The sequence below is a fragment of the Brachionichthys hirsutus genome, chromosome 7 (genome assembly GCF_040956055.1).
Source record: "Brachionichthys hirsutus isolate HB-005 chromosome 7, CSIRO-AGI_Bhir_v1, whole genome shotgun sequence".
Lineage (NCBI taxonomy): Eukaryota > Metazoa > Chordata > Actinopteri > Lophiiformes > Brachionichthyidae > Brachionichthys > Brachionichthys hirsutus.
The window spans coordinates 1,461,562-1,485,308 of record NC_090903.1 but is presented as its reverse complement, the minus strand read 5'-3'; the positions used below and the strand labels follow the sequence as shown (position 1 = coordinate 1,485,308).

General features: G+C 45.7%; 38 pseudogenes; all 38 read left to right on the top strand.

Moving 5' to 3' along the window:
* The first annotated feature begins 11,174 nt into the window (after positions 1 to 11,174).
* On the top strand, positions 11,175 to 11,293 carry LOC137897350 (5S ribosomal RNA; annotated as a pseudogene).
* A 195-nt stretch (positions 11,294 to 11,488) lies between these two features.
* On the top strand, positions 11,489 to 11,607 carry LOC137896277 (5S ribosomal RNA; annotated as a pseudogene).
* Positions 11,608 to 11,802: 195 nt separating this feature from the next.
* Positions 11,803 to 11,921, top strand: LOC137896797 (5S ribosomal RNA; annotated as a pseudogene).
* A 196-nt stretch (positions 11,922 to 12,117) lies between these two features.
* Positions 12,118 to 12,236, top strand: LOC137897411 (5S ribosomal RNA; annotated as a pseudogene).
* Positions 12,237 to 12,431: 195 nt separating this feature from the next.
* LOC137896455 (5S ribosomal RNA) lies at positions 12,432 to 12,550 on the top strand (annotated as a pseudogene).
* A 196-nt stretch (positions 12,551 to 12,746) lies between these two features.
* Positions 12,747 to 12,865, top strand: LOC137897765 (5S ribosomal RNA; annotated as a pseudogene).
* A 196-nt stretch (positions 12,866 to 13,061) lies between these two features.
* LOC137897892 (5S ribosomal RNA) lies at positions 13,062 to 13,180 on the top strand (annotated as a pseudogene).
* A 509-nt stretch (positions 13,181 to 13,689) lies between these two features.
* On the top strand, positions 13,690 to 13,808 carry LOC137896569 (5S ribosomal RNA; annotated as a pseudogene).
* A 196-nt stretch (positions 13,809 to 14,004) lies between these two features.
* On the top strand, positions 14,005 to 14,123 carry LOC137897171 (5S ribosomal RNA; annotated as a pseudogene).
* A 196-nt stretch (positions 14,124 to 14,319) lies between these two features.
* LOC137896273 (5S ribosomal RNA) lies at positions 14,320 to 14,438 on the top strand (annotated as a pseudogene).
* A 196-nt stretch (positions 14,439 to 14,634) lies between these two features.
* Positions 14,635 to 14,753, top strand: LOC137897469 (5S ribosomal RNA; annotated as a pseudogene).
* Positions 14,754 to 14,948: 195 nt separating this feature from the next.
* On the top strand, positions 14,949 to 15,067 carry LOC137897823 (5S ribosomal RNA; annotated as a pseudogene).
* Positions 15,068 to 15,263: 196 nt separating this feature from the next.
* On the top strand, positions 15,264 to 15,382 carry LOC137897135 (5S ribosomal RNA; annotated as a pseudogene).
* Positions 15,383 to 15,576: 194 nt separating this feature from the next.
* LOC137897593 (5S ribosomal RNA) lies at positions 15,577 to 15,695 on the top strand (annotated as a pseudogene).
* A 195-nt stretch (positions 15,696 to 15,890) lies between these two features.
* LOC137896290 (5S ribosomal RNA) lies at positions 15,891 to 16,009 on the top strand (annotated as a pseudogene).
* A 195-nt stretch (positions 16,010 to 16,204) lies between these two features.
* LOC137896454 (5S ribosomal RNA) lies at positions 16,205 to 16,323 on the top strand (annotated as a pseudogene).
* Positions 16,324 to 16,519: 196 nt separating this feature from the next.
* Positions 16,520 to 16,638, top strand: LOC137897002 (5S ribosomal RNA; annotated as a pseudogene).
* A 195-nt stretch (positions 16,639 to 16,833) lies between these two features.
* On the top strand, positions 16,834 to 16,952 carry LOC137896453 (5S ribosomal RNA; annotated as a pseudogene).
* A 196-nt stretch (positions 16,953 to 17,148) lies between these two features.
* Positions 17,149 to 17,267, top strand: LOC137896787 (5S ribosomal RNA; annotated as a pseudogene).
* A 196-nt stretch (positions 17,268 to 17,463) lies between these two features.
* Positions 17,464 to 17,582, top strand: LOC137897889 (5S ribosomal RNA; annotated as a pseudogene).
* A 509-nt stretch (positions 17,583 to 18,091) lies between these two features.
* LOC137897662 (5S ribosomal RNA) lies at positions 18,092 to 18,210 on the top strand (annotated as a pseudogene).
* Positions 18,211 to 18,406: 196 nt separating this feature from the next.
* On the top strand, positions 18,407 to 18,525 carry LOC137896357 (5S ribosomal RNA; annotated as a pseudogene).
* Positions 18,526 to 18,720: 195 nt separating this feature from the next.
* LOC137897170 (5S ribosomal RNA) lies at positions 18,721 to 18,839 on the top strand (annotated as a pseudogene).
* Positions 18,840 to 19,035: 196 nt separating this feature from the next.
* On the top strand, positions 19,036 to 19,154 carry LOC137897356 (5S ribosomal RNA; annotated as a pseudogene).
* A 195-nt stretch (positions 19,155 to 19,349) lies between these two features.
* Positions 19,350 to 19,468, top strand: LOC137897822 (5S ribosomal RNA; annotated as a pseudogene).
* Positions 19,469 to 19,664: 196 nt separating this feature from the next.
* Positions 19,665 to 19,783, top strand: LOC137897538 (5S ribosomal RNA; annotated as a pseudogene).
* Positions 19,784 to 19,979: 196 nt separating this feature from the next.
* LOC137897735 (5S ribosomal RNA) lies at positions 19,980 to 20,098 on the top strand (annotated as a pseudogene).
* A 195-nt stretch (positions 20,099 to 20,293) lies between these two features.
* LOC137896740 (5S ribosomal RNA) lies at positions 20,294 to 20,412 on the top strand (annotated as a pseudogene).
* Positions 20,413 to 20,607: 195 nt separating this feature from the next.
* Positions 20,608 to 20,726, top strand: LOC137896674 (5S ribosomal RNA; annotated as a pseudogene).
* Positions 20,727 to 20,921: 195 nt separating this feature from the next.
* Positions 20,922 to 21,040, top strand: LOC137896855 (5S ribosomal RNA; annotated as a pseudogene).
* A 196-nt stretch (positions 21,041 to 21,236) lies between these two features.
* On the top strand, positions 21,237 to 21,355 carry LOC137897014 (5S ribosomal RNA; annotated as a pseudogene).
* Positions 21,356 to 21,551: 196 nt separating this feature from the next.
* On the top strand, positions 21,552 to 21,670 carry LOC137897821 (5S ribosomal RNA; annotated as a pseudogene).
* Positions 21,671 to 21,865: 195 nt separating this feature from the next.
* Positions 21,866 to 21,984, top strand: LOC137897591 (5S ribosomal RNA; annotated as a pseudogene).
* A 195-nt stretch (positions 21,985 to 22,179) lies between these two features.
* Positions 22,180 to 22,298, top strand: LOC137896366 (5S ribosomal RNA; annotated as a pseudogene).
* Positions 22,299 to 22,493: 195 nt separating this feature from the next.
* LOC137896452 (5S ribosomal RNA) lies at positions 22,494 to 22,612 on the top strand (annotated as a pseudogene).
* A 195-nt stretch (positions 22,613 to 22,807) lies between these two features.
* Positions 22,808 to 22,926, top strand: LOC137896581 (5S ribosomal RNA; annotated as a pseudogene).
* Positions 22,927 to 23,121: 195 nt separating this feature from the next.
* LOC137897537 (5S ribosomal RNA) lies at positions 23,122 to 23,240 on the top strand (annotated as a pseudogene).
* A 196-nt stretch (positions 23,241 to 23,436) lies between these two features.
* LOC137897734 (5S ribosomal RNA) lies at positions 23,437 to 23,555 on the top strand (annotated as a pseudogene).
* The last annotated feature ends 192 nt before the right edge of the window (positions 23,556 to 23,747 follow it).

Below are 23,747 nucleotides of genomic sequence, written 5' to 3'. Positions count from 1 at the left end.
AGATACAGTGCTGTGTACTTTATATATACTTTAAGATGCTGCATTGTACTGTGGGACAGTTTCTGTGTACTTTATATATACTTTAAGATGCTGCATTGTACTGTGGGACAGTTTCTGTGTACTTTATATATACTTTAAGATACTGCATTGTACTGTGGGACAGTTTCTGTGTACTTTATATATACTTTAAGATGCTGCATTGTACTGTGGGACAGTTTCTGTGTACTTTATATATACTTTAAGGTGCTGCATTGTACTGTGGGACAGATGCAGTTTCTGTGTACTTTATATATACTTTAAGATGCTGCATTGTACTGTGGGACAGTTTCTGTGTACTTTATATATACTTTAAGGTGCTGCATTGTACTGTGGGACAGTTGCTGTGTACTTTATATATACTTTAAGATGCTGCATTGTACTGTGGGACAGTTTCTGTGTACTTTATATATACTTTAAGATGCTGCATTGTACTGTGGGACAGTTTCTGTGTACTTTATATATACTTTTAGATGCTGCATTGTACTGTGGGACAGATGCAGTTTCTGTGTACTTTATATATACTTTAAGATGCTGCATTGTACTGTGGGACAGTTGCTGTGTACTTTATATATACTTTAAGATGCTGCATTGTACTGTGGGACAGTTACTGTGTACTTTATATATACTTTAAGATGCTGCATTGTACTGTGGGACAGATACAGTGCTGTGTACTTTATATATACTTTAATATGCTGCATTGTACTGTGGGACAGTTACTGTGTACTTTATATATACTTTAAGATGCTGCATTGTACTGTGGGACAGATACAGTGCTGTGTACTTTATATATACTTTAATATGCTGCATTGTACTGTGGGACAGTTTCTGTGTACTTTATATATACTTTAAGGTGCTGCATTGTACTGTGGGACAGATACAGTGCTGTGTACTTTATATATACTTTATGCATGCTGCGGTTCAGGAGTCACGTGACGAGGGCCGGCGGAGGAGGCTAAAGGCTAAAGGCTAAAGCGGCTCGGGCTGAAGTCCCCGGATGAAGCATCATGGCAGCCGCTCGCTGAGCTGTCAGGCTCCGCGGAAGAAGGTAAACCCGGAGCAGCGCGCGCTCCCGTGATGTTGGACGCGGCGCGCAGGTGAAGTCCGGTTCGGGCGGAACTTCGTCTCCGCTGCACTTCAAGTTGTTCGCCTTTGCCGCGCCGCGCCGCGCCGCGCCGCGCCGCGTCACTTCAGGTAATAAACGCTGCGACGCGTCGCTCCGCCGCGCCGCGCCGCGTCACTTCAGGTAATAAACGCTGCGACGCATCGCTCCGCCGCGCCGCGTCACTTCAGGTAATAAACGCTGCGACGCGTCGCTCTGCCGCGCCGCGCTGCGCTGCGCTTGATGGCGGCGCTGCCACAAACAGGCTCAAAGCAAACTGGTCCCCGGTGCTGCGGGACTCGAACGCGGAACGGATGCGTCGCTGTCAGGCGTTCAGGTGTTTGAGCCAGGTGTGTCTGCATGGAGTTGTTGCTCCCGCGTCCAGCCAGCAACAGGTGGGCTGTCAGGAGGAGCAGGAGGAGGAGCAGGAGAAGGAGGAGCAGGAGGAGGAGCAGGAGGAGGAGCAGGAGAAGGAGGAGCAGGAGGAGGAGCAGGAGGAGGAGGAGCAGGAGGAGGAGCAGGAGGAGGAGCAGGAGAAGGAGGAGCAGGAGGAGGAGCAGGAGGAGGAGCAGGAGAAGGAGGAGCAGGAGGAGGAGCAGGAGGAGGAGCAGGAGAAGGAGGAGCAGGAGGAGGAGCAGGAGCAGGAGCAGGATGAGGAGGAGGAGGAGCAGGAGGAGGAGGAGCAGGAGGAGGAGGAGCTGGGACTGAGGACGCTTTACGGATCGACTGTCAAATTATAAAACTAGAACTCACTCACAGACAGTGGCGTCGTTGGACCTATTTTAGGGGGGCTTCGACCTCCCCCAAGCAGCTCGTTCCCCTCCTAACTGGATCTCCACCGTCCACACGGTGATCTGGATCGGCACCAGAAGGTTCTAGATTGTTCTGGTATCTTTATACACCAACATGAAAAGTAAAAGTGAACCAGAGCTGATTTTATTTTTAACTGATTCTTGAATCCATAAATGGTTTAATGTTAAAATGTAATATTTGTTCCTGACCTCATTCTGGATCAGAACCAGACCGTGTTCCATGGTGGTTCAGGTCGGACCCCTTTATGACTCTGATTCTTGGTGACTGAATTTAATGCAGATATTACAAGATATTATTTTTTTAAAGCCTCCATTATAGTAAATGGGAGAATCCAGATGTTTTTGTACCCAGACGGGATCCGGGTCCCTCTCCGAACTTAATGGACCTAAGTCAGACCCGTCTCCAGAGTTCTACTCATCCAGACCCATCCAGCAGTTCTTCTGTGGTCCTGCTAGCGGAGCCGTCCAGCGAGCGCTTCGTCCTCGGACCTGAAGCCGCTGCTCATTCAACTCTTTTGTGGACTTTCAGGAACCTGGAGAATCTGGATCCGGAGATCGGACCGGTTCCCTGTCAGGCAGGTAACAAATGGGACGTCACCAAGGGGACGGGGGCTTGGCGTGCCAGGAGGCCGGCCGCTCAGCCCCCTGCTGTGCAGCGGGAAGATAAGCGAGGCCCAGAGCAGATAAGAGGGGCGTGACCCGAGCACAGCCGGCGCCGTCCTCGGAGGACGACAGCACCGCCACGCTCAGGCTCGCATGCCCCCAGGGCCGGGACGGCCTGGACATTGGGACACATTCAGAGGACAAACACGAAGGGCGCCCGCTGGCCGTCTCCTGCCACACGTGCACTTTTAGAACGCACGAGTTCTCCTCCCTTCAGGTTCACGTCCTGAAACGCACGGACGCCGCCCAGCGCCCACCTGGCGACACGTCACGCCCAGGGGACTCGTACTCCTGTAGAGCGTGCCAGAGGTTCTCCACGGGGGGCGTGAGGGAGCTCAGGCAGAACGCGGCCCCCCCGGCGTCGGGTCGGCGCTCTGACCACGAGGCCTCTCAGAAGTCCTCGATGAAGAAACGCGTTAAAGACGGTGACCAGAGGAAGACGAGGAAGACCAGCGAGATGAAGGCCATGGAGAGGAAGCCAGCTGATCCAGGTCCAACAATGACGAGTGCAGTTGGGGACGTGTCCCGGCTGAGCGAAGACGGCCTGTCTCTGCCGGGGGCGGGGCTCTGGGATAGATACTGCCCCTTGTCGAACCCGCAGCGAACGCTGGAGGAGGCGCGGCGGTTCCTGGTGACTGCAGACACGGGGGACCACGGGTGGGCCGAGGCGCTTCAAAGCGTCCTCGTGAAAGACTTCAATTGTCTCCCGAGGTCGGAGAGCAGCGAGACCTCGACCATGATCACCGTGGCAACGTACGCCGTGACCAAGGAGGCGTGGTCCCGGCAAAGCGCTGAGCGAAACGGACGCCCGGCAGACCTGAACCATCCTGCAAGTGCACCAAAGCTAGAAAGGGACGTCTCCGGTCCAGTCCAGAGAGAGTCTCCGGGACGCACCCGTGAACGGGGGGATCGGATCCAGCGCCCCCCCGAGGCGAGGTGGAAAAGGGACGGCAACGAGCAGGAATCCATTCACAGGGTCGGACCAACAACCAAAACCCCAAAGCGAGGAGGAAAGGTCGGATCGAAGCAGCGGGGTCCTCAAAGCGCTTTGTCTCCCTCCGGAGGGGGCGCCATGTGTGGCGGCGCGGCGGGGGAGGGGGTGGCACGCATTCTCCACTGCACTGACCCCGCCTCCACACCGCCAGCCAGGCCCGACGGGACGGACGGAGGCGTGGCCAAGAGCGTGACATCATCACGCCAAGAAGAGCCACTCCGGGGCTTCAGTGGCTCAGCTGCTGGGGCAGTCGTCCTGGGGGGCGTGGCCAACGAGGGCCCGCCCCCTGAGGCCCACACTGAAGGTAGGGGGGCATATTTAAATGTTCGGTTTTGAAATGAATCTAAATGTTACGTTTTTTCAGGTCAGAGAAACTCTGAAGACTCGAACCTTCCACTCCTTCCCAACCCGAGTGTGGGGGGGGTGGGGGGGACACACCTCCGCAGCCCCCCCCCAGCGCCCGCTGGGTGTCCGTGGCAACCAGCCCCCAAGGCCCTGGAGAGGACCCTGAAGCTCGTGGCCGTGGACCCGTACCAGCGGGTGAAGCGTCCGGCGGGACAGCAGCCGGTCGTGGTTCTGAACCATCCGGACGCCGACGTCCCCGAGGTCGCCCGGATCATGGAGGTCATCAGCAGGTACAGGGGGGCGGTGCAGCGGGTGGTGCTCTCACGGAGAACCGCCAGCGCGCTCTCAGCCGAGGCGGCGGCGCCAGCAGACGTCCTGCCGGGTTCCACGGGGCGCAGCGAGAACGGCGTGCAGGAGCGCTTCCTGCTGAAGCTGAAGCTCCGCAGGCTGAGCGGGAAGAAGTATGAAGTCGTGGGGAGGCGCTCTCCGGGCGGCGCCGCCGCGGCCCGCTTTCGCTGCTGGTTTTGCGGCCGGGTCTTGACGAGTCGGGAAGCGTGGACTCTCCATCGGCAGCGACATCTGATGGAGTGGAAGTCGCCAGACTGAAATCTGAGACGTCACAGACTGGAACGGATCAGAACCAAAGGAGAACGGAAGCTGTGACTCCCAGCCTCTCGGGTCTCAGGCCCGCTGTGGAGCCCAAGATGAACTGGCTGGAACCCTTCCTGGATCAGGGTGTCGGGTCGGGCTGCGTAGTGAAGGTTCTCGAACCGGAACCAGAACTGTGTGTTTGAACCCAGCACTCAGCACGTCTATTTATTACCGCTTCGTTGGACCAGTTCTGCTTAAAGTCTTTGATGTATATTATTTAGTAAGGTATATGTTCTTGTCTCCTCGTCGGACCTGAAATGATAAACTCGTCTTTTACTTGCACTCTGAACGGCGGATTTATGTTTCCGTTACGTCGCCTTCGGCCGGAGCTTTTGACAATCTCAACCTGATGAAGCCATAATCCCTGTTCCCAGAACAGCGGGGAGGGGTGTGTGTGTGTGTGTGTGTGTGCGCGTGTGTGTGCGCGTGTGTGTGCGCGTGTGTGTGCGTGTGTGTGTGTGTGCGCGTGTGTGTGTGTGTGCGCGTGTGTGTGTGTGCGTGTGTGTGCGCGTGTGTGTGTGTGTGTGCGCGTGTGTGTGTGTGTGTGCGCGTGTGTGTGTGTGCGTGTGTGTGTGCGTGTGTGTGTGTGTGTGTGTGTGCGCGCGTGTGTGTGCGCGTGTGTGTGCGTGTGTGTGTGTGTGCGCGTGTGTGTGTGTGTGCGCGTGTGTGTGTGTGCGTGTGTGTGCGCGTGTGTGTGTGTGTGTGCGCGTGTGTGTGTGTGCGTGTGTGTGTGCGTGTGTGTGCGTGTGTGTGTGTGTGTGCGCGTGTGTGTGTGTGTGCGCGCGTGCGTGTGTGTGTGTGTGCGCGTGTGTGTGTGTGCGCGTGTGTGTGCGCGTGCGTGTGTGTGTGTGTGTGTGTGCGTGTGTGTGCGCGCGCGTGTGTGTGTGCGTGATGTAGATGATGTACAGATGTAGAACCGTGTATCTCATCCAGATTTAGGCGAGAACGTTTTGAGTATTAAAACGTTACCTGCTGACCACAGAATAAATGAATGACGTTATGCAGCATTTGAAAATACTTTTATTTGAATAATATTCACAATATTCCCATGGATGCATCACTTTAATTTGTTTTATTCCAAGTAGAACAAAAATAAATACATAGAATTAAAAAAATAATTAAATGCATAGATGTATTTATTTAGGACAGTACAAGTTCATATTTTATGAAGTTGAGAGGGACCCGTGTCCTGTTCCACCAGGATCTGCAACCGTGGACACAAAGAAACTTAAGGAGGTTCATTTTAATACACTGTAAAACTGGAGACAGAAAAACAACGTTGAAAACCCCGCCCATGCTATTCCACACAAACTTGACCACGTTGAGTCCCACTCAGGGCGTCAGCAGGTAGTGCAGTCTGGTGGCATCCTTGGTGTGACTCTGGCTGTCGACCAGCACCAGAAGGTTCCTCCCGTGGTTCTCAATGATGTGGCAGATGCTGCTGAAATACTGCAGGAGAAAGAAGACGTCACCAAAGTGGAACGTTCTTCAAAATAAACACCAACTTAGGCTCATGAGATAAATTTCCATTTTCCTAATGATGCTGGAAACATTGAGAATTGGGTAGCATGGGATGTGCTGTTAGCAGAAGCTAGCGTAGCATTGCTAGTTTCTCCCTTGAGCCGGTTCCCAGCCCGGATAAATGCAGAGGGTTGCATCCGGAACGGCATCGGGGCCAAATCGTTGCTGATTTAAACATTAATTCAACCTTAAATAAGAAAGTCATACCGGATTGGTCGGGGCCCGGGTTAACGACGACCCCCAGCAGCGTACAGAGGGTTAACGACGACCCCCAGCAGCGTCCAGAGGGTTAACGACGACCCCCAGCAGCATCCAGAGGGTTAACGACGACCCCCAGCAGCGTCCAGAGGGTTAACGACGACCCCCAGCAGCGTCCCGAGGGTTAACGACAACCCCCAGCAGCATCCAGAGGGTTAACGACGACCCCCAGTAGCGTCCCGTGGGTTAACGACGACCCCCAGCAGCATCCAGAGGGTTAACGACGACCCCCAGCAGCGTCCAGAGGGTTAACGACGACCCCCAGCAGCGTCCAGAGGGTTAACGACAACCCCCAGCAGCGTCCAGAGGGTTAACGACGACCCCAAGCAGCATCCAGAGGGTTAACGACGACCCCCAGCAGCATCCAGAGGGTTAACGACGACCCCCAGCAGCGTCCAGAGGGTTAACGACGACCCCCAGCAGCGTCCAGAGGGTTAACGACGACCCCCAGCAGCGTCCAGAGGGTTAACGACAACCCCCAGCAGCGTCCAGAGGGTTAACGACGACCCCAAGCAGCATCCAGAGGGTTAACGACGACCCCCAGCAGCATCCAGAGGGTTAACGACGACCCCCAGCAGCGTCCAGAGGGTTAACGACGACCCCCAGCAGCATCCAGAGGGTTAACAATGAAGAAGTGGGACATTGAGAGGACAGAAGAGAGTAGACAGGAGTATAGGGAGACGAGATGCAAGGCAAAGGTCGAGGTCAAAGGTCAAACAGAGGTCATCTGACGGAGGAGAAGTGTTCTGGTGTCCATTTCCAAGAAGGGAGACACACAGAGTTGTATAGAGAGATAAAGCTGATGAGATACGATGAAGTTATGGGAAAAGGTGTTTGAGGCTAGACTAAGGACAGAAGTGAGTATTTGTGAGCAGCAGTATTGCTTCATGCTGATGAAAAGTACCACAGACGCGATGTTAGCATTGAGGCTAGCAATGGAGAAGTACAGGGAAGGTCAGAAGGAGCTGCATTGTGTCTTTGTAGATCTAGAGAAAGCCTAGGACAGGGTGTCCAGAGAGGAACTGTGGTACTGCATGAGGTACTGTAGTACTGCATGAGGTACTGTTGTATTGCATGAGGAAGTCTGGGGTGGCAGAGAAGTATGCAGGACATGTAGGACAGCAGTGAAGTGTGCAGTAGGAGTAACAGGAGAGTTTAGTGTAGAGGTGGGATGATGATGAATATATTTATTAGATAGAATGTTAGAGTACAAGTACAGTCACACAGTAGCATGTATTACAGTACAAGTACAGTCAAACATCCTGTCTAAGAGGAGCATTTCAAAAAAGCCCTTGCGGTCTTGTTTCCGTTGAAAGTCCTTAGTACATAAATCGTTGACATTTAACAATACAAATAAAACTAAAACCAATATTAAATTACTCAATTGATGCAAAATAACATTAGAAAAATAAAAATAATTTTACACCACAGATGCAAACTAAAAATAAATTTGAAATAAATTACACCACAGATGCAAAATGAAAATAAATTACATAAATTACAATAAATTAAAATAATAATAAATTACAAAGACACTTAATATGTGCAACGTAGGTGGACAAAAAAGGGGGTGGAGGGGGGGTTGATCCAGAGAGAGTCGTGATGACTATCTCCGTTTCTGCCCCCCTGAAAGGTGTATTTTTAGGGCCGTTTTGAAGGAGGCCAAAGAGGTGCATGTTTTGAGGGCAGGAGTCAAACCATTCCACCCTTGGGGGGCAGTATTGTAAAAAGATGATTTACCCATGTTGGTCCTGTAGGAGGGGGTAATCAGGTTGTTGTTTGAGCTCCCTCTAGTGTTGTGGCTGTGGGTGTCACTAAATCTGTGGAGGTGTTTATTCAGGTATGCAGGGATTGAGGGGACTGAGGGCAGAGCTGCATTGACTATTTTAAATGCCAATCCCATTTTGAGTTGTTTAACCCTGTCTTCTACCCTGAGCCATTTTAGGCTAGCAAAATGTCCAGGAAGTAGGTGGGTCATGGGCCCCAGATTGAGGAGTAGCCGAATCAGTTTGTTTTGGGAGGTTTGGAGCCTGGTTTTCAGGGACATTTTGATGTTGGAATACCAGGAGGTGCTAGCATAGTCAAAGAGGGGCTGAACGAGGGCTCCAGCAAGCATCCGGAGAGCACTTTTGTTGACAAAAGCAGACATTCTGCCCAAAAATCTTGTTCTCTGATTGACTTTTTTGATCACCTTAGTTTCCATACTATCACCAGACAGGTATTTGTCAAGAACACAGCCCAAATAGGTAATCTCTTCTTTGCTCGAGATTACTGTATTATCGACTGTGACCTTGAAATCATTAACATTTATCTCACTTAGAGAGTGTCTTGACCCAAAAAGAATAGATTCGGTTTTACCAAGATGTAGTGACAGTTTGTTATCGGTATGCCAAGTACGGATTTTGGTGACCTCAGAGCTGAGAGCTTCCTCAACCTGCACTTTGTCCTCTCCAGAAATCAGGAGTGCTGAGTCATCAGCAAACAGGAACAATTTGCAGTTACAGGCAGCATTCATGTCGATAATTTATAGGAGGAACAGTAACGGCCCCAGAATGCTGCCTTGAGGAACCCCACAGCTCACAGGGAGGGACGAGGACAAGGTTCCGTTTATGTCCACCATTTGTTCTCGTCCCTCTAGGTCAGAACCGGCTCTAGGCATAGGCGAACTAGGCGGTTGCCTAGGGCGCCACCAGCTGGAGGGGGCGCCACTCCAAGTCTCGAAAAAAAAAATTAAAAGAAATTAAAAAAAAATAGAAAATAAAATAAACTAATAATAGTTATAATTTATAGCCCCAACGGGTGCCCTTTCCTCATGCTCTGCCTAGAAAATAAAAACAAACAAATACAGAAAAAATTAAAAACAACCCCCCCCCCCCCCGTTGTTTGTCATTCTTGGTATGACCTGAAACACAATGCCTTGACCATCCAAGGAGAGGGGGGAGGGGGCGATTTATCAGTGCGCACCTCAGCTCGACCGTGACAGTTGCTGCTGCAGAGAGGAGCTTCTCCAAACTAAAGCTTATAAAAACTTAGCTGAGATCCACGATGTCACAAGAGCGTCTCAATGGACTTGCTTTAATAAGCATAAATCATGAGCTTTCAAGACAGGTATCATTTGTACATCGATGCCTTTGCTGCAAGGAAGTCCAGACGTGTAACATTTTAAATGTAAGCTATCATGGCAAAATTATTTGCTATGTATCTGTTTTGCATTGTTTGTGTGGAAGCTGTCAGGACTTTTAATTTCCTCTTAATCTGAACAGTATCCCTGTTTTATTTCTGTTTATTTATTTATTTATTTATTTTATTTTATTATTATTTGTATTGTATAGAGTGTGCTAGTTGTTTTGAAGAATAATTAAACTTTTAAGGTCTGCCATATGGCTGTTGTTATTAATGTTTTATATATATAATGTTTGCCGTGTATGGGGGGCACAAAATCATAATTTTGCCTAGGGCACCAAAATGGCTCTGCTCTAGGTACGATTTCATCCAGTTTGTTGATGTGCTATCAAAACCAATCGCCCCTAGTTTATTCAATAGGATTGAATGGTTAACGGTGTCAAAGGCCTTCTGGAGGTCCAGCATGACCATGCCGCAGTATTTGCCCGAGTCTACTTCACGCTTGATGTAGTCGGTCAGATATATAAGGCATGTGTCAGTGGAGTGGGATGTTCTGAAGCCCGATTGGAATTCAAAGAGGAGGTTATGCTCGGCGAGGTAGCGGTTGATTTGCTCCTGGATTATTCTCTCCATAACCTTTGAGATGGAGCAAAGGATGGAAACAGGGCGGTAGTTGCCAGGTTCTAATTTGTTTCCTTTTTTATACAGAGGGATAACCCGCGCCGTCTTGAGTTCCTGTGGGACGTGGCACTGATTGATGGATAAATTTGTCAAATGGGTTACCACGGGGGCGATAGAGACAGCTGCGTCTCTGAGGAACTGGGTGGGTATGTTGTCGAGGCCTGTGGCCTTGTTAGGTCGAAGGGCAATTAGTTTTTTAGCACATCAACAGTAGTGACAGGTGTGAAAGAGAAAGTGTCCTTTTTAGCACCTAGCTTCTCATAGTGAGTTTGGGTATGGTCAGAACCGTACAGACCTGAATGCGGGGGGAGTTTGCTGACCAACAGGGGGCAACAGTGGTGAAAAAGCTGTTAAAACAATTAGCGACCAACAACCTGTCAGTCTGGAGTGAACCACATGAGTTAATGCAGATATTACTGGTTTTTGTTTGGAGTCTATTCTAGTGGAGACTCACTTGGAATACCAGGTGCTGTGAGCTTTTAAATTGGTCAGAATTTTGGATTGACAGAAAAAAAATCTACCTGGGATGAATGCGATCATGGAATTCAGGACTTGACGACTGATTGTAGAAAAATGTGTTTTAGTTGTCTGGTTAAAGAAAGTTGCCTTTGTTGCTGAAGTTGTTTAAAATTGTGACAAATCTATATATACTATGTTTTCTATGTGGTCACTCAGCTCACGGCCATACCTGCCTGGGAGTGCCCAGTCTCGTCGGATCTTGGAAGCCAAGCAGGCACGGGCCTGGTCAGTACATGTGCAGGAGACTCACTTGGAATACCAGGTGCTACAAGCTTTTAAATTGGTCAGAATTTTGGATTTAAAGAAAAAAATCTACCTGGGATGAATGCGATCATGGAATTCAGGACTTGACGACTGATTGTAGAAAAATGTGTTTTAGTTGTCTGGTTAAAGAAAGTTGCCTTTGTTGCTGAAGTTGTTTAAAATTGTGACAAATCTATATATACTATGTTTTCTATACTGTGCTCCGGCTCACGGCCATACCTGCCTGGGAGTACCCAATCTCATCAGATCTTGGAAGCCAAGCGGGCATGTGCCTGGTTGGTACATGTGCAGGAGACTCACTTGGAATACCAGGTGCTGCAAGCTTTTAAATTGGTCAGAATTTTGGATTTAAAGAAAAAAATCTACCTGGGATGAATGCGATCATGGAATTCAGGACTTGACGACTGATTGTAGAAAAATGTGTTTTAGTTGTCTGGTTAAAGAAAGTTGCCTTTGTTGCTGAAGTTGTTTAAAATTGTGACAAATCTATATATACTATGTTTTCTATACTGTGCTCCGGCTCACGGCCATACCTGCCTGGGAGTGCCCAATCTCATCAGATCTTGGAAGCCAAGCAGGCACGGGCCTGGTTAGTACATGTGCAGGAGACTCACTTGGAATACCAGGTGCTGTGAGCTTTTAAATTGGTCAGAATTTTGAATTTAAAGAAAAAAATCTTCCTGGGATGAATGCGATCATGGAATTCAGGACTTGACGACTGATTGTAGAAAAATGTGTTTTAGTTGTCTGGTTAAAGAAAGTTGCCTTTGTTGCTGAAGTTGTTTAAAATTGTGACAAATCTATATATACTATGTTTTCTATGCTGTATTCCAGCTCACAGCCATACCTGCCTGGGAGTGCCCAATCTCGTCGGGTCTTGGAAGCCAAGCAGGCGTGGGCCTGGTTAGTACATTTGCAGGAGACTCACTTGGAATACCAGGTGCTGTGAGCTTTTAAATTGGTCAGAATTTTGAATTGACAGAAAAAAAATCTACCTGGGATGAATGCGATCATGGAATTCAGGACTTGACGACTGATTGTAGAGAAATGTGTTTTAGTTGTCTGGTTAAAGAAAGTTGCCTTTGTTGCTGAAGTTGTTTAAAATTGTGACAAATCTATATATACTATGTTTTCTATACTGTACTCCGGCTCACGGCCATACCTGCCTGGGAGTGCCCAATCTCATGAGATCTTGGAAGCCAGGCAAGCATGGGCCTGGTTAGTGCATGTGCAGGAGACTCACTTGGAATACCAGGTGCTGTGAGCTTTTAAATTGGTCAGAATTTTGAATTTAAAGAAAAAAATCTTCCTGGGATGAATGTGATCATGGAATTCAGGACTTGACGACTGATTGTAGAAAAATGTGTTTTTGTTGTCTGGTTAAAGAAAGTTGCCTTTGTTGCTGAAGTTGTTTAAAATTGTGACAAATCTATATATACTATGTTTTCTATACTGTACTCTGGCTCACGGCCATACCTGCCTGGGAGTGCCCAATCTCATCAGATCTTGGAAGCCAAGCAGGTGTGGGCCTGGTCAGTACATGTGCAGGAGACTCACTTGGAATACCAGGTGCTGTGAGCTTTTAAATTGGTCAGAATTTTGAATTGACAGAAAAAAAATCTACCTGGGATGAATGCAATCATGGAATTCAGGACTTGACGACTGATTGTAGAAAAATGTGTTTTAGTTGTCTGGTTAAAGAAAGTTGCCTTTGTTGCTGAAGTTGTTTAAAATTGTGACAAATCTATATATACTATGTTTTCTACGCTGTACTCTGGCTCACGGCCATACCTGCCTGGGAGTGCCCAATCTCGTCAGATCTTGGGAGCCAAGCAGGCATGGGCCTGGTTAGTACATGTGCAGGAGACTCGCTTGGAATACCAGGTGCCGTGAGCTTTTAAATTGGTCAGAATTTTGAATTGACAGAAAAAAAATCTACCTGGGATGAATGCGATCATGGAATTCAGGACTTAACGACTGATTGTAGAAAAATGTGTTTTAGTTGTCTGGTTACAGAAAGTTGCCTTTGTTGCTGAAGTTGTTTAAAATTGTGACAAATCTATATATACTATGTTTTCTATACTGTGCTCCGGCTCACGGCCATACCTGCCTGGGAGTGCCCAATCTCATCAGATCTTGGAGGCCAAGCAGGCGTGGGCCTGGTTAGTACATGTGCAGGAGACTCACTTGGAATACCAGGTGCTGTGAGCTTTTAAATTGGTCAGAATTTTGGATTTAAAGAAAAAAAATCTACCTGGGATGAATGCGATCATGGAATTCAGGACTTGACGACTGATTGTAGAAAAATGTGTTTTAGTTGTCTGGTTACAGAAAGTTGCCTTTGTTGCTGAAGTTGTTGAAAATTGGACAAATCTATAAATACCATGTTTTCTATATAGTCATTCAGCTCACGGCCATACCTGCCTGGGAGTGACCAATCTCATCGGATCTTGGAAGCCGAGCAGGTGTGGGCCTGGTCAGTACATGTGCGGGAGACTCACTTGGAATGCCAGGTGCTGTGAGCTTTTAAATTGGTCAGAATTTTGAATTTAAAGAAAAAAATCTTCCTGGGATGAATGCGATCATGGAATTCAGGACTTGACGACTGATTGTAGAAAAATGTGTTTTAGTTGTCTGGTTAAAGAAAGTTGCCTTTGTTGCTGAAGTTGTTTAAAATTGTGACAAATCTATATATACTATGTTTTCTATACTGTACTCCGGCTCACGGCCATACCTGCCTGGGAGTGCCCAATCTTGTCAGATCTTGGAAGCCAAGCAGGCATGGGCCTGGTCAGTACATGTGCAGGAGACTCACTTGGAATACCAGGTGCCGTGAGCTTTTAAATTGGTCAGAATTTTGAATTGACAGAAAAAAAATCTACCTGGGATGAATGCGATCATGGAATTCAGGACTTGACGACTGATTGTAGAAAAATGTGTTTTAGTTGTCTGGTTAAAGAAAGTTGCCTTTGTTGCTGAAGTTGTTTAAAATTGTGACAAATCTATATATACTATGTTTTCTATACTGTACCCCAGCTCACGGCCATACCTGCCTGGGAGTGCCCAATCTCATCAGATCTTGGAGGCCGAGCAGGCGTGGGCCTGGTCAGTACATGTGCAGGAGACTCGCTTGGAATACCAGGTGCTGTGAGCTCTTAAATTGGTCAGAATTTTGGATTTAAAGAAAAAAAATCTACCTGGGATGAATGCGATCATGGAATTCAGGACTTGACGACTGATTGTAGAAAAATGTGTTTTAGTTGTCTGGTTAAAGAAAGTTGCCTTTGTTGCTGAAGTTGTTTAAAATTGTGACAAATCTATATATACTATGTTTTCTATGCTGTACTCCAGCTCACAGCCATACCTGCCTGGGAGTGCCCAATCTCGTCAGATCTTGGAAGCCAAGCAGGCGTGGGCCTGGTCAGTACATGTGCAGGAGACTCGCTTGGAATACCAGGTGCTGTGAGCTCTTAAATTGGTCAGAATTTTGGATTTAAAGAAAAAAAATCTACCTGGGATGAATGCGATCATGGAATTCAGGACTTGACGACTGATTGTAGAAAAATGTGTTTTAGTTGTCTGGTTAAAGAAAGTTGCCTTTGTTGCTGAAGTTGTTTAAAATTGTGACAAATCTATATATACTATGTTTTCTATGCTGTACTCCAGCTCACAGCCATACCTGCCTGGGAGTGCCCAATCTCGTCAGATCTTGGAAGCCAAGTGGGCACGGGCCTGGTTGGTACATGTGAAGGAGACTCACTTGGAATACCAGGTCCCGTGAGCTTTTAAATTGGTCAGAATTTTGGATTTAAAGAAAAAAATCTACCTGGGATAAATGCGATCATGGAATTCAGGACTTGACGACTGATTGTAGAAAAATGTGTTTTAGTTGTCTGGTTACAGAAAGTTGCCTTTGTTGCTGAAGTTGTTTAAAATTGTGACAAATCTATATATACTATGTTTTCTATACTGTGCTCCGGCTCACGGCCATACCTGCCTGGGAGTGCCCAATCTCATCAGATCTTGGAGGCTAAGCAGGCGTGGGCCTGGTCAGTACATGTGCAGGAGACTCACTTGGAATACCAGGTGCTGTGAGCTTTTAAATTGGTCAGAATTTTGGATTTAAAGAAAAAAAATCTACCTGGGATGAATGCGATCATGGAATTCAGGACTTGACGACTGATTGTAGAAAAATGTGATTTAGTTGTCTGGTTAAAGAAAGTTGCCTTTGTTGCTGAAGTTGTTTAAAATTGTGACAAATCTATAAATACCATGTTTTCTATGTAGGCACTCAGCTCACGGCCACACCTGCCTGGGAGTGCCCAATCTCATCATATCTTGGAAGCCAAGCAGGCATGGGCCTGGTTAGTACATGTGCAGGAGACTCACTTGGAATACCGGGTGCTGTGAGCTTTTAAATTGGTCAGAGTTTTGGATTTAAAGAAAAAAATCTACCTGGGATGAATGCGATCATGGAATTCAGGACTTGACGACTGATTGTAGAAAAATGTGTTTTAGTTGTCTGGTTAAAGAAAGTTGCATTTGTTGCTGAAGTTGTTGAAAATTGGACAAATCTATAAATACCATGTTTTCTATATAGTCGTTCAGCTCACGGCCATACCTGCCTGGGAGTGCCCAATCTCATCAGACCTTGGAAGCCAAGCAGGCATGGGCCTGGTTAGTACATGTGCAGGAGACTCACTTGGAGTACCAGGTGCTGTGAGCTTTTAAATTGGTGCGAATTTTGAATTTAAAGAAAAAAATCTTCCTGGGATGAATGCGATCATGGAATTCAGGACTTGACGACTGATTGTAAAAAAATGTGTTTTAGTTGTCTGGTTAAAGAAAGTTGCCTTTGATGCTGAAGTTGTTTAAAATTGTGACAAATCTATATATACTATGTTTTCTATGCTGCATTCCAGCTCACGGCCATACCTGCCTGGGAGTGCCCAATCTCGTCGGATCTTGGAAGCCAAGCAGGCGTGGGCCTGGTTAGTACATTTGCAGGAGACTCACTTGGAATACCAGGTGCTGTGAGCTTTTAAATTGGTCAGAATTTTGAATTGACAGAAAGAAAATCTACCTGGGATGAATGCGATCATGGAATTCAGGACTTGACGACTGATTGTAGAAAAATGTGTTTTAGTTGTCTGGTTAAAGAAAGTTGCATTTGTTGCTGAAGTTGTTGAAAATTGGACAAATCTATAAATACCATGTTTTCTATATAGTTGTTCAGCTCACGGCCATACCTGCCTGGGAGTGCCCAATCTCATCAGATCTTGGAAGCCAAGCAGGTGTGGGCCTGGTCAGTACATGTGCAGGAGACTCACTTGGAATACCAGGTGCTGTGAGCTTTTAAATTGGTCAGAATTTTGAATTGACAGAAAAAAAATCTACCTGGGATGAATGCGATCATGGAATTCAGGACTTGACGACTGATTGTAGAGAAATGTGTTTTAGTTGTCTGGTTAAAGAAAGTTGCCTTTGTTGCTGAAGTTGTTTAAAATTGTGACAAATCTATATATACTATGTTTTCTATACTGTACTCCGGCTCACGGCCATACCTGCCTGGGAGTGCCCAATCTCATCAGATCTTGGAAGCCAGGCAGGCATGGGCCTGGTTAGTGCATGTGCAGGAGACTCACTTGGAATACCAGGTGCTGTGAGCTTTTAAATTGGTCAGAATTTTGAATTTAAAGAAAAAAATCTTCCTGGGATGAATGTGATCATGGAATTCAGGACTTGACGACTGATTGTAGAAAAATGTGTTTTAGTTGTCTGGTTAAAGAAAGTTGCCTTTGTTGCTGAAGTTGTTTAAAATTGTGACAAATCTATATATACTATGTTTTCTATACTGTACTCTGGCTCACGGCCATACCTGCCTGGGAGTGCCCAATCTCATCAGATCTTGGAAGCCAAGCAGGTGTGGGCCTGGTCAGTACATGTGCAGGAGACTCACTTGGAATACCAGGTGCTGTGAGCTTTTAAATTGGTCAGAATTTTGAATTGACAGAAAAAAAATCTACCTGGGATGAATGCAATCATGGAATTCAGGACTTGACGACTGATTGTAGAAAAATGTGTTTTAGTTGTCTGGTTAAAGAAAGTTGCCTTTGTTGCTGAAGTTGTTTAAAATTGTGACAAATCTATATATACTATGTTTTCTACGCTGTACTCTGGCTCACGGCCATACCTGCCTGGGAGTGCCCAATCTCGTCAGATCTTGGAAGCCAAGCAGGCATGGGCCTGGCTAGTACATGTGCAGGAGACTCGCTTGGAATACCAGGTGCCGTGAGCTTTTAAATTGGTCAGAATTTTGAATTGACAGAAAAAAAATCTACCTGGGATGAATGCGATCATGGAATTCAGGACTTAACGACTGATTGTAGAAAAATGTGTTTTAGTTGTCTGGTTACAGAAAGTTGCCTTTGTTGCTGAAGTTGTTTAAAATTGTGACAAATCTATATATACTATGTTTTCTATACTGTGCTCCGGCTCACGGCCATACCTGCCTGGGAGTGCCCAATCTCATCAGATCTTGGAGGCCAAGCAGGCGTGGGCCTGGTTAGTACATGTGCAGGAGACTCACTTGGAATACCAGGTGCTGTGAGCTTTTAAATTGGTCAGAATTTTGGATTTAAAGAAAAAAAATCTACCTGGGATGAATGCGATCATGGAATTCAGGACTTGACGACTGATTGTAGAAAAATGTGTTTTAGTTGTCTGGTTACAGAAAGTTGCCTTTGTTGCTGAAGTTGTTGAAAATTGGACAAATCTATAAATACCATGTTTTCTATATAGCCATTCAGCTCACGGCCATACCTGCCTGGGAGTGACCAATCTCATCGGATCTTGGAAGCCGAGCAGGTGTGGGCCTGGTCAGTACATGTGCGGGAGACTCACTTGGAATGCCAGGTGCTGTGAGCTTTTAAATTGGTCAGAATTTTGAATTTAAAGAAAAAAATCTTCCTGGGATGAATGCGATCATGGAATTCAGGACTTGACGACTGATTGTAGAAAAATGTGTTTTAGTTGTCTGGTTAAAGAAAGTTGCCTTTGTTGCTGAAGTTGTTTAAAATTGTGACAAATCTATATATACTATGTTTTCTATACTGTACTCCGGCTCACGGCCATACCTGCCTGGGAGTGCCCAATCTCGTCAGATCTTGGAAGCCAAGCAGGCGTGGGCCTGGTCAGTACATGTGCAGGAGACTCACTTGGAATACCAGGTGCCGTGAGCTTTTAAATTGGTCAGAATTTTGAATTGACAGAAAAAAAATCTACCTGGGATGAATGCGATCATGGAATTCAGGACTTGACGACTGATTGTAGAAAAATGTGTTTTAGTTGTCTGGTTAAAGAAAGTTGCCTTTGTTGCTGAAGTTGTTTAAAATTGTGACAAATCTATATATACTATGTTTTCTATACTGTGCTCCGGCTCACGGCCATACCTGCCTGGGAGTGCCCAATCTCATCAGATCTTGGAAGCCAAGCGGGCATGGGCCTGGTTAGTACATGTGCAGGAGACTCACTTGGAATACCGGGTGCTGTGTGCTTTTAAATTGGTCAGAATTTTGGATTTAAAGAAAAAAATCTACCTGGGATAAATGCGATCATGGAATTCAGGACTTGACGACTGATTGTAGAAAAATGTGTTTTAGTTGTCTGGTTAAAGAAAGTTGCCTTTGTTGCTGAAGTTGTTTAAAATTGTGACAAATCTATATATACTATGTTTTCTATACTGTACCCCAGCTCACGGCCATACCTGCCTGGGAGTGCCCAATCTCATCAGATCTTGGAGGCCGAGCAGGCGTGGGCCTGGTCAGTACATGTGCAGGAGACTCGCTTGGAATACCAGGTGCTGTGAGCTCTTAAATTGGTCAGAATTTTGGATTTAAAGAAAAAAAATCTACCTGGGATGAATGCGATCATGGAATTCAGGACTTGACGACTGATTGTAGAAAAATGTGTTTTAGTTGTCTGGTTAAAGAAAGTTGCCTTTGTTGCTGAAGTTGTTTAAAATTGTGACAAATCTATATATACTATGTTTTCTATGCTGTACTCCAGCTCACAGCCATACCTGCCTGGGAGTGCCCAATCTCGTCAGATCTTGGAAGCCAAGCGGGCACGGGCCTGGTTGGTACATGTGAAGGAGACTCACTTGGAATACCAGGTCCCGTGAGCTTTTAAATTGGTCAGAATTTTGGATTTAAAGAAAAAAATCTACCTGGGATAAATGCGATCATGGAATTCAGGACTTGACGACTGATTGTAGAAAAATGTGTTTTAGTTGTCTGGTTACAGAAAGTTGCCTTTGTTGCTGAAGTTGTTTAAAATTGTGACAAATCTATATATACTATGTTTTCTATACTGTGCTCCGGCTCACGGCCATACCTGCCTGGGAGTGCCCAATCTCATCAGATCTTGGAGGCTAAGCAGGCGTGGGCCTGGTCAGTACATGTGCAGGAGACTCACTTGGAATACCAGGTGCTGTGAGCTTTTAAATTGGTCAGAATTTTGGATTTAAAGAAAAAAAATCTACCTGGGATGAATGCGATCATGGAATTCAGGACTTGACGACTGATTGTAGAAAAATGTGTTTTAGTTGTCTGGTTAAAGAAAGTTGCCTTTGTTGCTGAAGTTGTTTAAAATTGTGACAAATCTATATATACTATGTTTTCTATACTGTGCTCCGGCTCACGGCCATACCTGCCTGGGAGTGCCCAATCTCATCAGATCTTGGAAGCCAAGCGGGCATGGGCCTGGTTAGTACATGTGCAGGAGACTCACTTGGAATACCGGGTGCTGTGAGCTTTTAAATTGGTCAGAATTTTGGATTTAAAGAAAACAAATCTACCTGGGATGAATGCGATCATGGAATTCAGGACTTGACGACTGATTGTAGAAAAATGTGTTTTAGTTGTCTGGTTAAAGAAAGTTGCCTTTGTTGCTGAAGTTGTTTAAAATTGTGACAAATCTATAAATACCATGTTTTCTATGTAGGCACTCAGCTCACGGCCACACCTGCCTGGGAGTGCCCAATCTCATCAGATCTTGGAAGCCAAGCAGGCATGGGCCTGGTTAGTACGTGTGCAGGAGACTCACTTGGAATACCGGGTGCTGTGAGCTTTTAAATTGGTCAGAATTTTGGATTTAAAGAAAAAAATCTACCTGGGATGAATGCGATCATGGAATTCAGGACTTGACGACTGATTGTAGAAAAATGTGTTTTAGTTGTCTGGTTAAAGAAAGTTGCCTTTGTTGCTGAAGTTGTTTAAAATTGTGACAAATCTATATATACTATGTTTTCTATACCGCGCTCCGGCTCACGGCCATACCTGCCTGGGAGTGCCCAATCTCATCAGATCTTGGAAGCCAAGCAGGCATGGGCCTGGTTAGTACATTTGCAGGGGACTCACTTGGAATACCAGGTGCTGTGAGCTTTTAAATTGGTCAGAATTTTGAATTGACAGAAAAAAAATCTACCTGGGATGAATGCGATCATGGAATTCAGGACTTGACGACTGATTGTAGAAAAATGTGTTTTAGTTGTCTGGTTAAAGAAAGTTGCATTTGTTGCTGAAGTTGTTGAAAATTGGACAAATCTATAAATACCATGTTTTCTATATACTCGTTCAGCTCATGGCCATACCTGCCTGGGAGTGCCCAATCTCATCAGATCTTGGAAGCCAAGCAGGTGTGGGCCTGGTCAGTACATGTGCAGGAGACTCACTTGGAATACCAGGTGCTGTGAGCTTTTAAATTGGTCAGAATTTTGAATTTAAAGAAAAAAATCTTCCTGGAATGAATGCGATCATGGAATTCAGGACTTGACGACTGATTGTAGAAAAATGTGTTTTAGTTGTCTGGTTAAAGAAAGTTGCCTTTGTTGCTGAAGTTGTTTAAAATTGTGACAAATCTATATATACTATGTTTTCTATACTGTACCCCAGCTCACGGCCATACCTGCCTGGGAGTGCCCAATCTCATCAGATCTTGGAGGCTGAGCAGGCGTGGGCCTGGTCAGTACAAGTGCAGGAGACTCACTTGGAATACCAGGTGCTGTGAGCTTTTAAATTGGTCAGAATTTTCGATTTAAAGAAAAAAAATCTACCTGGGATGAATGCGATCATGGAATTCAGGACTTGACGACTGATTGTAGAAAAATGTGTTTTTGTTGTCTGGTTAAAGAAAGTTGCCTTTGTTGCTGAAGTTGTTTAAAATTGTGACAAATCTATATATACTATGTTTTCTATGCTGTACTCCAGCTCACAGCCATACCTGCCTGGGAGTGCCCAATCTCGTCAGATCTTGGAAGCCAAGCGGGCACGGGCCTGGTCAGTACATGTGCAGGGGACTCACTTGGAATACCAGGTGCCGTGAGCTTTTAAATTGGTCAGAATTTTGAATTGACAGAAAAAAAATCTACCTGGGATGAATGCGATCATGGAATTCAGGACTTGACGACTGATTGTAGAAAAATGTGTTTTAGTTGTCTGGTTAAAGAAAGTTGCCTTTGTTGCTGAAGTTGTTTAAAATTGTGACAAATCTATATATACTATGTTTTCTATACTGTGCTCCGGCTCACGGCCATACCTGCCTGGGAGTGCCCAATCTCATCAGATCTTGGAGGCTAAGCAGGCGTGGGCCTGGTCAGTACATGTGCAGGAGACTCACTTGGAATACCAGGTGCTGTGAGCTTTTAAATTGGTCAGAATTTTGGATTTAAAGAAAAAAAATCTACCTGGGATGAATGCGATCATGGAATTCAGGACTTGACGACTGATTGTAGAAAAATGTGATTTAGTTGTCTGGTTAAAGAAAGTTGCATTTGTTGCTGAAGTTGTTGAAAATTGGACAAATCTATAAATACCATGTTTTCTATATAGTCGTTCAGCTCACGGCCATACCTGCCTGGGAGTGCCCAATCTCATCAGACCTTGGAAGCCAAGCAGGCATGGGCCTGGTTAGTACATGTGCAGGAGACTCACTTGGAGTACCAGGTGCTGTGAGCTTTTAAATTGGTGAGAATTTTGAATTTAAAGAAAAAAATCTTCCTGGGATGAATGCGATCATGGAATTCAGGACTTGACGACTGATTGTAAAAAAATGTGTTTTAGTTGTCTGGTTAAAGAAAGTTGCCTTTGATGCTGAAGTTGTTTAAAATTGTGACAAATCTATATATACTATGTTTTCTATGCTGCATTCCAGCTCACGGCCATACCTGCCTGGGAGTGCCCAATCTCGTCGGATCTTGGAAGCCAAGCAGGCGTGGGCCTGGTTAGTACATTTGCAGGGGACTCACTTGGAATACCAGGTGCTGTGAGCTTTTAAATTGGTCAGAATTTTGAATTGACAGAAAAAAAATCTACCTGGGATGAATGCGATCATGGAATTCAGGACTTGACGACTGATTGTAGAAAAATGTGTTTTAGTTGTCTGGTTAAAGAAAGTTGCATTTGTTGCTGAAGTTGTTGAAAATTGGACAAATCTATAAATACCATGTTTTCTATATAGTCGTTCAGCTCACGGCCATACCTGCCTGGGAGTGCCCAATCTCATCAGATCTTGGAAGCCAAGCAGGTGTGGGCCTGGTCAGTACATGTGCAGGAGACTCACTTGGAATACCAGGTGCTGTGAGCTTTTAAATTGGTCAGAATTTTGAATTTAAAGAAAAAAATCTTCCTGGGATGAATGCGATCATGGAATTCAGGACTTGACGACTGATTGTAGAAAAATGTGTTTTAGTTGTCTGGTTAAAGAAAGTTGCCTTTGTTGCTGAAGTTGTTTAAAATTGTGACAAATCTATATATACTATGTTTTCTATGCTGTACTCCAGCTCACAGCCATACCTGCCTGGGAGTGCCCAATCTCGTCAGATCTTGGAAGCCAAGCGGGCACGGGCCTGGTTGGTACATGTGCAGGAGACTCACTTGGAATACCAGGTGCTGTGAGCTTTTAAATTGGTCAGAGTTTTGGATTTAAAGAAAAAAATCTACCTGGAATGAATGCGATCATGGAATTCAGGACTTGACGACTGATTGTAGAAAAATGTGTTTTAGTTGTCTGGTTAAAGAAAGTTGCCTTTGTTGCTGAAGTTGTTTAAAATTGTGACAAATCTATATATACTATGTTTTCTATACTGTGCTCCGGCTCACGGCCATACCTGCCTGGGAGTGCCCAATCTCATCAGATCTTGGAAGCCAAGCGGGCATGGGCCTGGTTAGTACATGTGCAGGAGACTCACTTGGAATACCGGGTGCTGTGAGCTTTTAAATTGGTCAGAATTTTGGATTTAAAGAAAACAAATCTACCTGGGATGAATGCGATCATGGAATTCAGGACTTGACGACTGATTGTAGAAAAATGTGTTTTAGTTGTCTGGTTAAAGAAAGTTGCCTTTGTTGCTGAAGTTGTTTAAAATTGTGACAAATCTATAAATACCATGTTTTCTATGTAGGCACTCAGCTCACGGCCACACCTGCCTGGGAGTGCCCAATCTCATCAGATCTTGGAAGCCAAGCAGGCATGGGCCTGGTTAGTACGTGTGCAGGAGACTCACTTGGAATACCGGGTGCTGTGAGCTTTTAAATTGGTCAGAATTTTGGATTTAAAGAAAAAAATCTACCTGGGATGAATGCGATCATGGAATTCAGGACTTGACGACTGATTGTAGAAAAATGTGTTTTAGTTGTCTGGTTAAAGAAAGTTACCTTTGTTGCTGAAGTTGTTTAAAATTGTGACAAATCTATATATACTATGTTTTCTATACCGCGCT